The sequence below is a fragment of the Choloepus didactylus genome, chromosome 5 (genome assembly GCF_015220235.1).
Source record: "Choloepus didactylus isolate mChoDid1 chromosome 5, mChoDid1.pri, whole genome shotgun sequence".
Classification (NCBI taxonomy): domain Eukaryota; kingdom Metazoa; phylum Chordata; class Mammalia; order Pilosa; family Megalonychidae; genus Choloepus; species Choloepus didactylus.
In genome coordinates, this window is record NC_051311.1 from 77,650,134 (window position 1) to 77,665,122 (window position 14,989).

The 14,989-nt window shown below is 38.6% G+C and overlaps 1 pseudogene; it reads left to right on the plus strand.

Annotated features, from left to right (window-relative positions):
- Window positions 1-12,512: 12,512 nt before the first annotated feature.
- On the plus strand, window positions 12,513-14,728 carry LOC119535354 (annotated as a pseudogene).
- Window positions 14,729-14,989: the final 261 nt, after the last annotated feature.

Consider the following 14,989-nt stretch of genomic DNA (forward strand, 5'->3'; position numbering starts at 1 on the left):
ACCCTTAGCAGACATGTGGATTCCAAATATTTACTCCCATTGAGTAGGTTGTCTTTTCACTTTCATGACAGGGTCTTTTGATGCACAGAAGTTTTCAATGTTGAGGAGGTCGCATTTATCTATTTTTTCTTTCATTCCTTGTGCTTTAGGGTTAAAGTCTAAGAAACCAAGGTTACAGTGGGCATTATTGTTCTGTTCCAGATCATAGAGGGAAAGCTTTCAGTATTTCACCCTTGAGTATAATGTTAGCTTTGGGTTTTTTATATATGCCCTTTATCATGTTGAGGAAGTTTTCTTCTATTTTTATTTTTCTAAGTGTTTTTATCAAAAAAGACTGCTGGATTTTGGCAAATGCCTTTTTCTGTATCAATTGAGATGATCATGTGGCTTTTCCCCTTTGGTTTGTTAATGTGGTCTATACATTAACTGATATTCTTGTGTTGAACCACCTTTGCATACCTGGGATAAAACCCACTTGATCATGTTGTATACTTTTTTTAATATGCTATTGGATGTGATTTGCAAGTTTTTTGTTGAGGATTTTTGCAGCTATATTCATAAGGGAAATTGGTTTGTAATTTTCTTTTCTTGTGGTGTCTTTTTCTGTCTTTTGTATTTGGGAGATGTTGGACTTATAGAATGAGTTCAATTTTTTTGGAAGAGTTTGAGTAAGATTAGTATTAATTCTTTTTGGAATTATTGGTAGAATTCACCTGTGAAGTCACCTGTTTTTATGCTTTGTTGGGAAGTTTTTGATGACTGTTTCAATCTTTTACTAGCACTTGGTCTGTTGAGGTCTTCTCTTTCTTCTGAGTCAGTGTAGGTTGTTCGTGTGTTTCTAGGAATTTCTCTATTCCATCTAGGTTGTCTAATACTTGGCCATAGAGTTGTTCATCATATCCTCTTATCATCCTTTTTATTTTCTGTGGGGTCAGTAATAATATCCCCCCTTCATTTCTGATTTTATTTATTTGCATCTTCTCTCTTTATTTCTTTATCAGTTTAGCTAAGGGGTTGCCAATTTTATTGATCTTTTCAAAGAGCCAACTTTTGGTTTCGTTAATTCTCTGCATTGCTTTTTTATTCTCAATTACATTTATTTCTGTTTTAATCTTTGTTATTTCTTTCCTTCTGCATATTTGGAGTTAGTTTGCACTTCTTTTTCTAGTTCTTCCAGGTGTGCAGTTAGGTCTTTAATTTAGGTCTTTCTTCTTTTTTAATGTAAGCATTTAGGGCTATAAATTTTCCTTTCTGTCCTGCCATCACTGCATCCCATAAGTTTTGATATGTTGTGTTCTTGTTTTCATTTGTCGCAAGATATTTACTGATTTCCCTTGCAATTTCTTCTTTGACCCATTGATTGTTTAAGAGAGTGTTATTTAACATCCATATATTTGTGGGTTTTCCAATTCTTTGCCTGTTAGTGATTTTCAGCTTCATTTCATTAGGGTCAGAGAAGAGGTGTTGTATAATTTCAATCTTTCTAAATTTGTTGAGACTTGTTTGGTGACCTACATGTGATCTATCCTGGACAATGATCCATGTGCACTTGAGAAGAATGCATATCCTTCTGCTTGGGGTGCAATGTTCTGTGTATGTCTCTTAGGTCTAATTCGTTTAACATAATATTCAAGTTCTCTGTTTCCTTATTGGTCTTATATCTAGATATTCTATCTATTGATAAGAGTGTTTGTATTGAAGTCTCCAACTATTATTGTAGATGAGGCTATTTCTCCTTTCAGTTTTGCCAGTGTTTGCCTCATGTACTTTGGGGCTCTGTGGTTAGGTGCATAAATATTTATGATTGTTATTTCTTCTTGGTGGATTGCCCCTTTTATTTTTTTTTTTTTATTTTTTTTTTTTTAAATCATCATTTTATTGAGATATATTCACATACCACGCAGTCATACAAAACAAATTGTACTTTCGATTGTTTACAGTACCATTACATAGTTGTACATTCATCACCTAAATCAATCCCTGACACCTTCATTAGCACACACACAAAAATAACAAGAATAATAATTAGAGTGAAAAAGAGCAATTGAAGTAAAAAAGAACACTGGGTACCTTTGTCTGTCTGTTTCCCTCCCCTACTTTTCTACACATCCATCCATAAACTAGACAAAGTGGTGTTTGGTCCTTATGGCTTTCCCAATCCCATTGTCACCCCTCATAAGCTACATTTTTATACAACTGTCTTTGAGATTCATGGGTTCTGGGTTGTAGTTTGATAGTTTCAGGTATCCACCACCAGCTACCCCAATTCTTTAGAACCTAAAAAGGGTTGTCTAAAGTGTGCATAAGAGTGCCCACCAGAGTGACCTCTCGGCTCCTTTTGGAATCTCTCTGCCACGGAAGCTTATTTCATTTCCTTTCACATCCCCCTTTTGGTCAAGAAGATGTTCTCCGTCCCACGGTGCCAGGTCTACATTCCTCCCTGGGAGTCATATTCCACGTTGCCAGGGAGATTCACTTCCCTGGGTGTCTGATCCCACGTAGGGGGGAGGGCAGTGATTTCACCTTTCAAGTTGGCTTAGCCAGAGAGAGAGGGCCACATCTGAGCAACAAAGAGGCATTCAGGAGGAGACTCTTAGGCACAAATACAGGGAGGCCTAGCCTCTCCTTTGCAGCAACCGTCTTCCCAAGGGTAAAACTTATGGTAGAGGGCTCAACCCATCAAACCACCAGTCCCCTATGTCTGTGGTCATGTTAGCAACCATGGAGGTGGGGTAGGCGAATACCCCTGCATTCTCCACAGGCTCCTCAAGGGGGCACTACATCTTTTTTTTTTTTTTTTTTTTTTTCCCCTTGTTTTTCTTTTTTCTTTTTTTTTTTTTTTTTTTTTTTTTTTTTAACTTTCCCTTCTTTTTTCAAATCACCTGTATGAAAAAAAAAGTTAAAAAGAAAACAAACATACAATAAAAGAGCATTTCAAAGAGACCATAGCAAGGGAGTAAGAAAAAGACAACTAACCTAAGATAACTGCTTAACTTCCAACATGTTCCTACTTTACCCCAAGAAAGTTACATAATATAGCAACATTTCAGTGAACTTGTTCCTACTACAACCATCAGAAATTAACAGACCATAGTCATTTCTGGGCATCCCCAGAACGTTAAATAGCTTATCTGTTCTTCCTGGATTATTGTTCCCCCTTCCTTAATTGCTCTCTACTGCTAGTTCCCCTACATTCTACATTATAAACCATTTGTTTTACATTTTTCAAAGTTCACATTAGTGGTAGCATATAATATTTCTCTTTTTGTGCCTGGCTTATTTCGCTCAGCATTATGTCTTCAAGGTTCATCCATGTTGTCATATGTTTCACCAGATCGTTCCTTCTTACTGCCGCGTAGTATTCCATCGTGTGTATATACCACATTTTATTTATCCACTCATCTGTTGAAGGACATTTGGGTTGTTTCCATCTCTTGGCAATTGTGAATAATGCTGCTATGAACATTGGCGTGCAGATATCTGTTCGTGTCACTGCTTTCCGATCTTCCGGGTATATACCGAGGAGTGCAATCGCTGGATCGAATGGTAGCTCTATATCTAGTTTTCTAAGGAACTGCCAGACTGACTTCCAGAGTGGCTGAACCATTATACAGTCCCACCAACAATGAATAAGAGTTCCAATTTCTCCACATCCCCTCCAGCATTTGTAGTTTCCTGTTTGTTTAATGGCAGCCATTCTAACCGGTGTTAGATGGTATCTCATTGTGGTCTTAATTTGCATCTCTCTAATAGCTAGTGAAGCTGAACATTTTTTCATGTGTTTCTTGGTCATTTGTATTTCCTCTTCAGAGAACTGTCTTTTCATATCTTTTGCCCATTTTATAATTGGGCTGTCTGTACTATTGTCATTGAGTTGTAGGATTTCTTTGTATATGCAAGATATCAGTCTTTTGTCAGATACATGGTTTCCAAAAATTTTTTCCCATTGAGTTGGCTGCCTCTTTACCTTTTTGAGAAATTCCTTTGAGGTGCAGAAACTTCTAAGCTTGAGGAGTTCCCATTTATCTATTTTCTCTTTTGTTGCTTGTGCTTTGGGTGTAAAGTCTAGGAAGTGGCCTCCTAATACAAGGTCTTGAAGATGTTTTCCTACATTATCTTCTAGGAGTTTTATGGTACTTTCTTTTATATTGAGATCTTTGGTCCATTTTGAGTTAATTTTTGTGTAGGGGGTGAGGTAGGGGTCCTCTTTCATTCTTTTGGATATGGATATCCAACTCTCCCAGCCCCATTTGTTGAAAAGACCATTATGGCTCAGTTCGGTGACTTTGGGGGCCTTATCAAAGATCAGTCGGCCATAGATCTGAGGGTCTATCTCTGAATTCTCAATTCGATTCCATTGATCTATATGTCTATCTTTGTGCCAGTACCATGCTGTCTTGGCAACTGTGGCTTTATAATAAGCTTCAAAGTCAGGGAGTGTAAGTCCTCCCACTTCGTTTTTCTTTTTTAGAGTGTCTTTAGCAATTCGAGGCATCTTCCCTTTCCAAATAAATTTGATAACTAGCTTTTCCAAGTCTGCAAAGTAGGTTGTTGGAATTTTGATTGGGATTGCATTGAATCTGTAGATGAGTTTGGGTAGAATTGACATCTTAATGACATTTAGCCTTCCTATCCATGAACATGGAATATTTTTCCATCTTTTAAGGTCCCCTTCTATTTCTTTTAGTAGAGTTATGTAGTTTTCTTTGTATAGGTCTTTTACATCTTTGGTTAAGTTTATTCCTAGGTACTTGATTTTTTTAGTTGCTATTGAAAATGGTATCTTTTTCTTGAGTGTCTCTTCAGTTTGTTCATTTCTAGCATATAGAAACATTACTGACTTATGTGCATTAATCTTGTATCCCGCTACTTTGCTAAATTTGTTTATTAGCTCTAGTAGGTGTATCGTTGATTTCTCAGGGTTTTCTAGATATAAGATCATATCATCTGCAAACAATGACAGTTTTACTTCTTCTTTTCCAATTTGGATGCCTTTTATTTCTTTGTCTTGCCGGATTGCCCTGGCTAGCACTTCCAGCACAATGTTGAATAACAGTGGTGACAGCGGGCATCCTTGTCTTGTTCCTGATCTTAGAGGGAAGGCTTTCAGTCTCTCACCATTGAGTACTATGCTGGCTGTGGGTTTTTCATATATGCTCTTTATCATGTTGAGGAAGTTTCCTTCAATTCCTACCTTTTGAAGTGTTTTTATCAAAAAGGGATGTTGGATTTTGTCAAATGCTTTTTCAGCATCTATTGAGATGATCAATTGATTTTTCCCTTTCGAGTTTTTAATGTGTTGTAATACATTGATTGTTTTTCTGATGTTGAACCATCCTTGCATGCCTGGAATGAACCCCACTTGGTCATGGTGTATGATTTTTTTAATGTGTCTTTGGATTCGATTTGCAAGTATTTTGTTGAGGATTTTTGCATCTATATTCATTAGGGAGATTGGCCGGTAGTTTTCCTTTTTTGTAGCATCTTTGCCTGGTTTTGGTATTAGATTGATGTTAGCTTCATAAAATGAGTTAGGTAGTGTTCCATTTTTTTCAATGTTTTGAAAGAGTTTGAGTAAGATTGGTGTCAGTTCTTTCTGGAAAGTTTGGTAGAATTCCCCTGTGAAGCCATCTGGCCCTGGGCATTTATTTGTGGGAAGATTTTTGATGACTGATTGGATCTCTTTGCTTGTGATGGGTTGGTTGAGGTCTTCTATTTCTTCTCTGGTCAGTCTAGGTTGTTCATATGTTTCCAGGAAATTGTCCATTTCTTCTACATTATCCAGTTTGTTGCCATACAGTTGTTCATAATATCCTCTTATAATTTTTTTAATTTCTTCAGGATCTGCAGTTATGTCACCTTTTTCATTCATTATTTTGTTTATATGGGTCTTCTCTCTTTTTGATTTTGTCAGTCTAGCTAGGGGCTTGTCAATCTTGTTGATCTTCTCAAAGAACCAACTTTTGGTGATATTTATCCTTTCTATTGTTTTTTTGTTCTCTATGTCATTTATTTCTGCTTTAATCCTTGTTATTTCTTTTCTTCTACTTGGTTTAGGATTGGTTTGCTGTTCATTTTCTAGCTTCTTCAGTTGATCCATTAGTTCTTTGATTTTGGCTCTTTCTTCCTTTTTAATATATGCGTTTAGTGCTATAAATTTCCCCCTTAGCACTGCTTTTGCTGCATCCCATAGGTTTTGGTATGTTGTGTTCTCATTTTCATTCGTCTCTATATATTTAGCAATTTCTCTTGCTATTTCTTCTTTAACCCACTGATTGTTTAGGAGTGTGTTGTTTAACCTCCAGGTATTTGTGAATTTTCTAAGTCTCTGATGGTTATTGACTTCTACTTGTATTCCATTGTGGTCAGAGAATGTGCTTTGAATGATTTCAATCTTTTTAAATTTATTGAGGCTTGTTTTATGTCCCAGCATATGATCTATTCTGGAGAAAGTTCCGTGAGCACTAGAAAAGTATGTGTATCCTGGTGATTTGGGATGTAATGTCCTGTAGATGTCTGTTAAATCTAATTCATTTATCAGATTGTTTAGGTTTTCAATTTCCTTATTGGTCTTCTGTCTGGTTGATCTATCTATAGGAGAGAGTGATGTGTTGAAGTCTCCCACAATTATTGTGGAAACATCAATTGCTTCCTTTAGTTTTGCCAGTGTTTCTCTCATGTATTTTGTGGCACCTTGATTGGGTGCATAGACATTTACGATTGTTATTTCTTCTTGCTGAATTGCCCCTTTTATTAGTATGTAGTGGCCTTCTTTGTCTCTCAAAACATCCCTGCATTTGAAGTCTATTTTATCTGAGATTAATATTGCTACACCTGCTTTCTTTTGGCTGTAGCTTGCATGAAATATTTTTTTCCATCCTTTCACTTTCAATTTCTTTGTGTCCCTGTGTCTAAGATGAGTCTCTTGTATGCAACATATTGATGGTTCATTTTTTTTGATCCATTCTGCGAATCTATATCTTTTAATTGGGGAGTTTAATCCATTTACATTCAACGTTAAAACCGTGAAGGCATTTCTTGAATCGGCCATCTTATCCTTTGGATTATGTTTGCCATATTTTTCCCTCTCTCTATTAATATCCTTTATTGTACCCATACCGAATCTCTTTAGTACTGAACCTTTCTCCAAGTCTCTCTGTCCTGTCTTTGTTTCTCTGTCTGTAGGGCTCCCTTTAGTATCTCCAGTAGGGCAGGTCTCTTGTTAGCAAATTCTCTCAGCATTTCTTTGTCTGTGAAAAATTTAAGCTCTCCCTCAAATTTGAAGGAGAGCTTTGCTGGATAAAGTATTCTTGGCTGGAAATTCCTCTCTCTCAGAATTTTAAATATATCGTGCCATTGCCTTCTCGCCTCCATGGTGGCTGCTGAGTAGTCACTACTTAGTCTTATGCTGTTTCCTTTGTATGTGGTGAATTGCTTTTCTCTTGCTGCTTTCAGAACTTGCTCCTTCTCTTCTATGTTTGACAGTGTGATCAGTATATGTCTTGGAGTGGGTTTTTTGGATTTATTCTATTTGGAGTTCGCTGAGCATTTATGATTTGTGTATTTATGTTGTTTAGAAGATTTGGGAAGTTTTCCCCAACAATTTCTTTGAATACTCTTCCTAGACCTTTACCCTTTTCTTCCCCTTCTGGGACACCAATGAGTCTTATATTCGGACGCTTCATATTATCTATCATATCCCTGAGGTCCATTTCGAGTTTTTCAATTTTTTTTCCCCATTCTTTCTTTTATGCTTTCATTTTCCATTCTGTCATCTTCCAGGTCACTGATTCGTTGTTCAACTTCCTCTAGTCTTGTACTATGAGTGTCCAGAATCTTTTTAATTTGGTCAACAGTTTCTTTAATTTCCATAAGATCATCCATTTTTTTATTTAGTCTTGCAATGTCTTCTTTATGCTCTTCTAGGGTCTTCTTGATTTCCTTCATATCCCGTACTAGGGTCTCATTGTTCATCTTTAGTTCTTTGAGTAGCTGCTCTAGGTGTGTCTCTTCTGGTCTTTTGATTTGGGTTCTTGGGCTTGGGTTATCCATATCGTCTGGTTTTTTCATATGCTTTATAATTTTCTGTTGTTTTTGGCCTCGTGGCATTTGCTGTCCTTGATAGGGTTCTTTTAGGGTTTGTAGACCAGTTGAAGTCCTTATCTCTAATTTATCAGATCTACAGCTTCGTGGAGTACACTTTCTCTAACTAACCAGCAGGTGGCGTCCACGAGCCACCTGTTCTCCACAAGCCAGATCTCCCCTGCTTAGCCTTTTTGGTGAGTGGGGGAGTGAGTCTTGTGGGGCCCAGTTGGTGTCCCAAGCTTGCGTGTGTAGTTGGTGTTGCCTGCCCTGTATGTGGGGCGTGTTTCTGGGCAGTCGGGGAGGGGGGGTGGCCCTAACAATCAAATCTCCCTGATGATCCTAGAGTTTTAAAGCTACTGCAATAGTCTAATCCTTCAGTTCAGTCCTGCCACAGTTTGTCTCTGCCACTGACCCACAAGTCTTTGGTATTGGCGTATGGCTCCTGAGACTTGCAAGTGGGCCCCTCTTCCAGGCTGTGCACCCCGGGTCCTCTGTTGAGGGATGACTGTGCTATGTCACAGGTGAGTGCCGTCCCCCCAGGGCAGTTCTGGGCTGCTGGGCTGTGTTGGGAGGCTCCCAGTCTGCTCAAATGATGGCTGAATGGGGCTCTGTTAATTCACACTGCTCCCCCTTCCCAGCTCTGGGACATTCAGCTGAGGTTGCAGGGAAGGCTAATGTCCACGCCCAGTTTTGTGGTGTGTGCCTGTTATTTGAAGCACTTCCGTCACACTGGGTTGTCTGGGGCAGCTCTGGGCTATGGGGCTGGCGATGGGCAGGAGTGTTTCCTGTCCACCAGGATGGTGGCTGTGAGCGGACACCCCCCTTTTCTTGGGAAGTTGTGTTGTTTAGTGAATTTTCTCAGCCACTGGATTATTGCCTTTTGTCTCAGAGCTCTCTTATTTCTGCTCTTGACTTGACGTGCCCAAATTTCAATTCTTTGAAGCTTTCTGTATTGAGCTTCTTAGAGTAATTGTTTTAGAAAAAGCAAAAAGGATTTAAAAAAAAAAAAAAAACGGCCCTCCTCAGAGATCTAATGGGTTATTGAAATGCTAATAGACAAAGCAACCAGGGCCATTAAGGAAAGGTGCCCTGGGCAGAGAGATCAGCCTTGCTTCGGGATTTGCATATGCGCCTCAAGGCCTGATCTCCGCCCTTCCCCTTTCTGTGTTCACCAGAACTCCAAAAATCCTCTGCTTTTACTTTGGAGCTTCTCGTGTTGTTTTCCTTCTATGCCCGTCTCCTCTCTGCTGGGCTGGCTGCTCTCAGAGTCTCTGGTGTCTGGCCTCAGTCTATCTATGGTTGGAGTTTGAATCAGTAGAATGAGTTTCCGATGAGAGCAGCCACTGCAATTCTCCCTTCTCCTTCCTGGAGCTGACAGCCCCTCCTCCCCCGGGACTGAGCCTGGCAGGGAGGGGCGCGGGTCCCCTGGCCGCAAAAACTTACAGATTTCGCTGATCTCAGCAGTTCCACGTTTTCATGAGTGTTGTATGAAGTATGCCCAAAGACAGATTGCTCTGTGGTGTCCAGTCCACGCAGTTCCTGGCTTTTTACCTACTTTCCTGGAGGAGTAACTAAAACATACAGCTCACCAGTCTGCCATCTTGCCCCCCCCCCTTTTATTATACATAGTGTCCTTAGTTGTCTCTTATAACAGCCTTTGACTTAACGTCTCTTATCTGATATTACTGTAGCTACTCCAGATCTTTTTGGTTACTATTGGCACGGAATATCTTTTTTCCATCCTTTCACTTTGGTTTCGCTTTCAACCTAATTGTGTCTTTGGGTCTAACATGAGTCTCTTGTAAACAATATATAGTTGGGTCATGCTTTGTTATCCATTTTGCCAATTTGTGTTTTTGATTGGGGAGTTTAGTTCATTAACGTTCAGTGTTATTACTCTAAAGGCAGTACTTACTTCAGCCATTTTGTCCTTTGGTTTTTATATATCATATCTTTTCTTTTTGTCTCTCTTTTCCCTTATTGCAACCTCTTTTTCCATATAGCTGATCTTTTGTGATGTATCTGTCTGATCCCTTTCTCAGTTCTGTTTGTGTATATTTTTAAAATACTTTCTTCCTGGTTACCCTGGGTTTATATTACACAGCTTACACCTACAACCTACTAATTTGAAAAGATACCAGTTTAACTTCAATAGCATGCATGTTCTCTGCTCCCATATCCCTCTGTTTCTCCTCTTTATGTTGTTTTTGTCCCACTTTACCACTCTATATTTTGCATGTCCATTATCAGAAAATATGCCCTTTCCTGTTCAACTGTATTCTCACTCTTATAGCATTAAAGTGTGGAGTTATATATTGAGGATACAGTACTATTGGGTTTTGCATTTACCCTTTTAGTTACCCTTACTGATGATTTTCATTTCTTCACAGTCTTCCAAGACACTCTCCTGTCTTTTCCTTTCAATCTGCAGAACTTCCTTCAGTAATTCTTGTAAGGCAGGTCTTTTGTTGACAAACTCTCTCAGTTTCTGCTTATCTGTAATTATTTTAAACACTCCCTCATTTATGAAGGACATTTTTGCTGGGTAAAGAATTTTGCACTGTCAATTTTTCTCTTTCAGTATCTTAAATATATTATACCACTGTCTTCTTGCCTCCATGGTTCCTGATGAGAATTCAGCACTTAGTCTTATTGAGGATCCCTTGTATGTGACTAACTGCTTTTCTATTGTTGCTTCCAGAATTCTCTTTATCCTTGGCATTTAACATTCTGATTAGTATGTATGTGTCTTGGAGAAGGTCCACTAGGTTTGTTCTGTTCGGAGTACATTTCGCTTCTTGGACAGGTATATTTATGGCTTTCATAAGAGTTGGAAATTTTTGGCTATTTTTCCTCAAATATTCTTTCTGCCCCCTTCCCTTCTCTTCTGTGACACCCATGATGTGTATGTCTGTGTGTTTGGTGATGTCACTGAATCCCTGAGACACTGCTCAATTTTTCCTATTTTTTTTTCTATCTGTTCTTCAGGCTGTATGTTTCCAATTGTCCTGCCTTCTAGTTCTATGATTCTTTTGCCTGTTCAGATCTGCTGTTGTATGCCACAATATTTTACGTGTATTTTTAATCTCTACTATTGTGACTTTCATCGCCATAAATTCTGTTATGTGTCTTTTTATACTTTCAAATTCTTGTTTATAGTCTCACATTGTCTTCTTAATATCCTTTAGTTCTTTATCCATATTTTCCATCATCTCCTTGAATTGATTTGGGAGATTCGTTTTAAATTCTTTGATTAGTTGCTCCAAATTCTGAGTCTCCTGTGAAGTTTTAATATGTTACCATGACTGAGCCATATCTTCCTATTTCTTAGTCTTGCTTATAATTTTTTGCTGATGTCTAGGCAACTGATTATCTTGATGAGATAATTCTGAAGGTCAGTTTCTCCCTCTTCTCTAGGGTTTTTTTGCTGACTGGATTTGTGTTAAGGCTCTTCTTTGATGTTTGGTCCAAATTATTCTAGACCTCTAGAATCGCCTGTGTTTAACTGATTGGATTTCTCAGCTCTTCTTCATCTGATTCTTGCTTTTGTTATGCTGTACAATTTTTAAGATTGCACTTTTTGTGTAATTGTTTCACCTTCAGGGGAAAGCCTCCTTCCTCTGTTCCTTCTCCAGGAATCTTGATCTGCTTTGTTTGTTTTTGTGCAGATTTTTGTTCCGAGCTTCTATGATTTAGTACATTTTCTCCCTCACTCAGTGCCCTGTTTTCCTTAAACTTTTCAGTTCTGAGGCCTGTCCTATCTTACAGTACTTCAGTTTAATCCTCCCACCCTTTTTTTCTTTTTCTTTTCTCTTTTTTTTCCTGTGAGGCTTTTCTGCCTCTGTTTTCCTCCCCATGAAGATCCTGTCCCAGTGAGCCAGGTGAGGTAAATCCAGAAAGGTGTTTCACTCCAGAAAGGTCCGTTTTGCATTTAGGTGGTCCAGCCTACAGAAACTTGATTGAGTTAGTGCAAAACAGTTTTCACCAACAGTTCTACTGCAGTCTGTCTTTCTGTCCCCTATCCCTGGGGGGCCTTTTGTGTGCAGCACTCTTCAGTGGCTTGTGTTCTGCCCTGGGACCCTGTGCTTAGATATGTGGGGGGTTCTAGCTTACTACTGTGAATGTCCTTATAGTTTGTGTCCACAGGGGGAGGGATGCCTGTGCTGCTGCCTCTGAGCAGCTCCCAAGCTATGCAGGACTGAGTAAGGGGGAGGGAATGGACCAGTGGGTCCGGGACAGGTATTTCCCAGCTGACATTTTTCTTTTTCTTCAGTTCAGCATCTGTGAAGTCCTTCTCCAGTCTCTACTGTCCTCCAGAGTTCTAAGCAATTGGGATTTGTCTTTTTTTTTTTTTGGTGAAATAATTTTTATGCACTCAAGACACATTAACTATTATTTTTATGTGTAAGATTCCTGTAAAGCTCCCCATGGATGACCCCTCTCAAGGACTGGAAGGCATGCTAGGCCAGCCTCTGGGCAAGCCCACAGCTCAGCCAGGACCTGGGTGAGGTGATTTTTATTTTTATTTTTTATGCTTTCCTATATTTTGCTTTGTAAGACAATGAATCTTAACTACATAAAGCATGGGCTCTGGAGTCAGATCTTCATTTGAATACTGCATTTATTCATTCATTAATTTTGTGACACTCACTCCATCCTAGATTTTTTAGGATGAGTCTCAGAACTGAAAAGTTTAAGGAACATTTTTTTTTTTTGCTCTGATTAGTGCTTTATACCCTACCCAAGAATCAGAAAAATATTTTGTGTGAAAAATGCAAGATAATAAATATTTTAGGCTTTGTGGGCCAAGAGGCAAAATCAAGGCTATCACATATGTACACATATAACAAGAGAGAAAACAAATTTCCACTTTTTTTTTTGGCAAAATTAAAAACATTTAGCATACATTTTTCATAATACAGGTCCACTAATGAGAAGAATGGCATTCTTTTTTGTTCTGGGTAACATTTTGCTTAATTGAGGTTCAAAGTTAGTGTTTTCTATCATCAAAGTTGATTGCAAATGTACGTCAGTTAATGCTGATCTATACTGAGATTTTATGTATATCATCTTTGAAAATGTCTTTTCATGCAGGTGGGTACTGCCAGATGCTGGTATCTATCAACAAACAATTAAATAATTTTAATTGAGCATATTTATGGTTTGGGAAGCATTTATAAAATTCTATTAGAGAGCACAAGTGCTGACGACCTGGAGCCAGAATGTTTGGTGGCTGATTTGTGTTTGTTGTTTTCAAACATGTTGTAATGTTCATGTTTTGAAGCCAAAATTTGTGCTTTTTTTCAGTTATCCTTCATTCAAGTATAGTCATCCACATCAATTCCTGAAAACAACTGCTGCTCTACGTGGACAGATAGTTCAATTCAAATGCTCAGACGCTGGAGAAGGGAATAAAGAAGTAACTGTCAAAGAACGGCATGTAAAAGAAGGAGTATGGTGTCTCAATTTGATAGCATCTGTGAAGTTCAAAGTGATAAAGCTTCTGTTACTATCACTAGTTGTTATGATGGAGTCATTAAAAAACTCTATGATAATCTAGAGGAGGTTGCTTGTGTGGGGAAGCCATTAGTAGACATAGAAACAGAAGCTTTAAAAGACTCATAGGAAGATGTTGAAACACCTGTCATGTCCCATGGTGAACACACACACCAAGAGATAAAGGGCCAAAAAACACTGGCAACTGCAGTTCACCACCTTGCAATGGAAAACAATATTAAGGTGAATGAAGTTGTTGGCTAAGGAAAAGATGGCAGAATACTTAAGGAAGATATTCTCAACTATTTGGCATAGCAGACAGGAGTTATGTTACTTCCTTCACCAAAAGCCGAAATTATGCCACCTCCAGCAACTCCAAAAGACATGACTATTCCTATACCAATATCAAAACCTCCAGTATTCTCAGGGAAAGACAGACTAGAACCCATTAAAGGCTTTCACAAAGCAATGGTCAAGACGGTGACTGTGGCCCTGAAGAATCCTCACTTTGGGTATTGTGATGAGGTTGACCTTACTGAACTGGATAAACTACAAGAAGAATTAAAGGCCGTTGCTTTTGCTTGTGGAATTAAACTCTCCTTTATGCCCTTCTTTTTAAAGTCTGCTTCTTGGGGTTACTACAGTTCCCTATTCTTAATGCTTCTGTGGATGAAAACTGCCAGAACGTAACATATAAGGTGTCTCATAATATCAGGGTAGCAATGGATACTGAGCAAGGGTTGATTGTTCCTAAGGTAAAAAATGTTCAGATCTGCTCTGTATTTGAGATTGCTAGTGAATTGAACTGTCTCCAGAAATTGGGCTCTGCAGGTCAGATTGGAACCACTGATCTTACAGGGGGAACATTTACTCTTTCCAACATTGGATCAATTGGTGGTTTCTATGCCAAACCAGCGATATTGCCATTGGGGCAATATCACTGAATCACTGCCCCAATTGGGGCTTTTGGATCAGTTAAGGCCCTTTCCTGATTTAACCAGAAGGGAGATGTATATAAGGCTAGATAATGAATGTGAGCTGGTCAGCTGGTCGCAGAATTACTGATGGTGCTACAATGTCACACTTCTCTAACCTATGGAAATCCTACTTAGAAAGCCCAGCTTTTATGCTACTGGATCTGAAATGAAGATTGACAAGACATCCTTGAATTTTTGGGCTTCTAAAGAATACATAAAGCCTATCCGTGCTAGTCCGTGTTCTTTATTATAATTCGAATTATGAATGACCTGTATTGTCTGATTAAGGTTTAAGGCAGATACTTATCACTATTCTGTTAGACTTTTTCCTGGAAATGAGTAATGATGCAATAGTTTCCTTGGGCTGTTAACATTTTATAGGTCATAGTGTGACTTTTTAATATGGTGCTGAGGTCTGAGTCAATGGATTG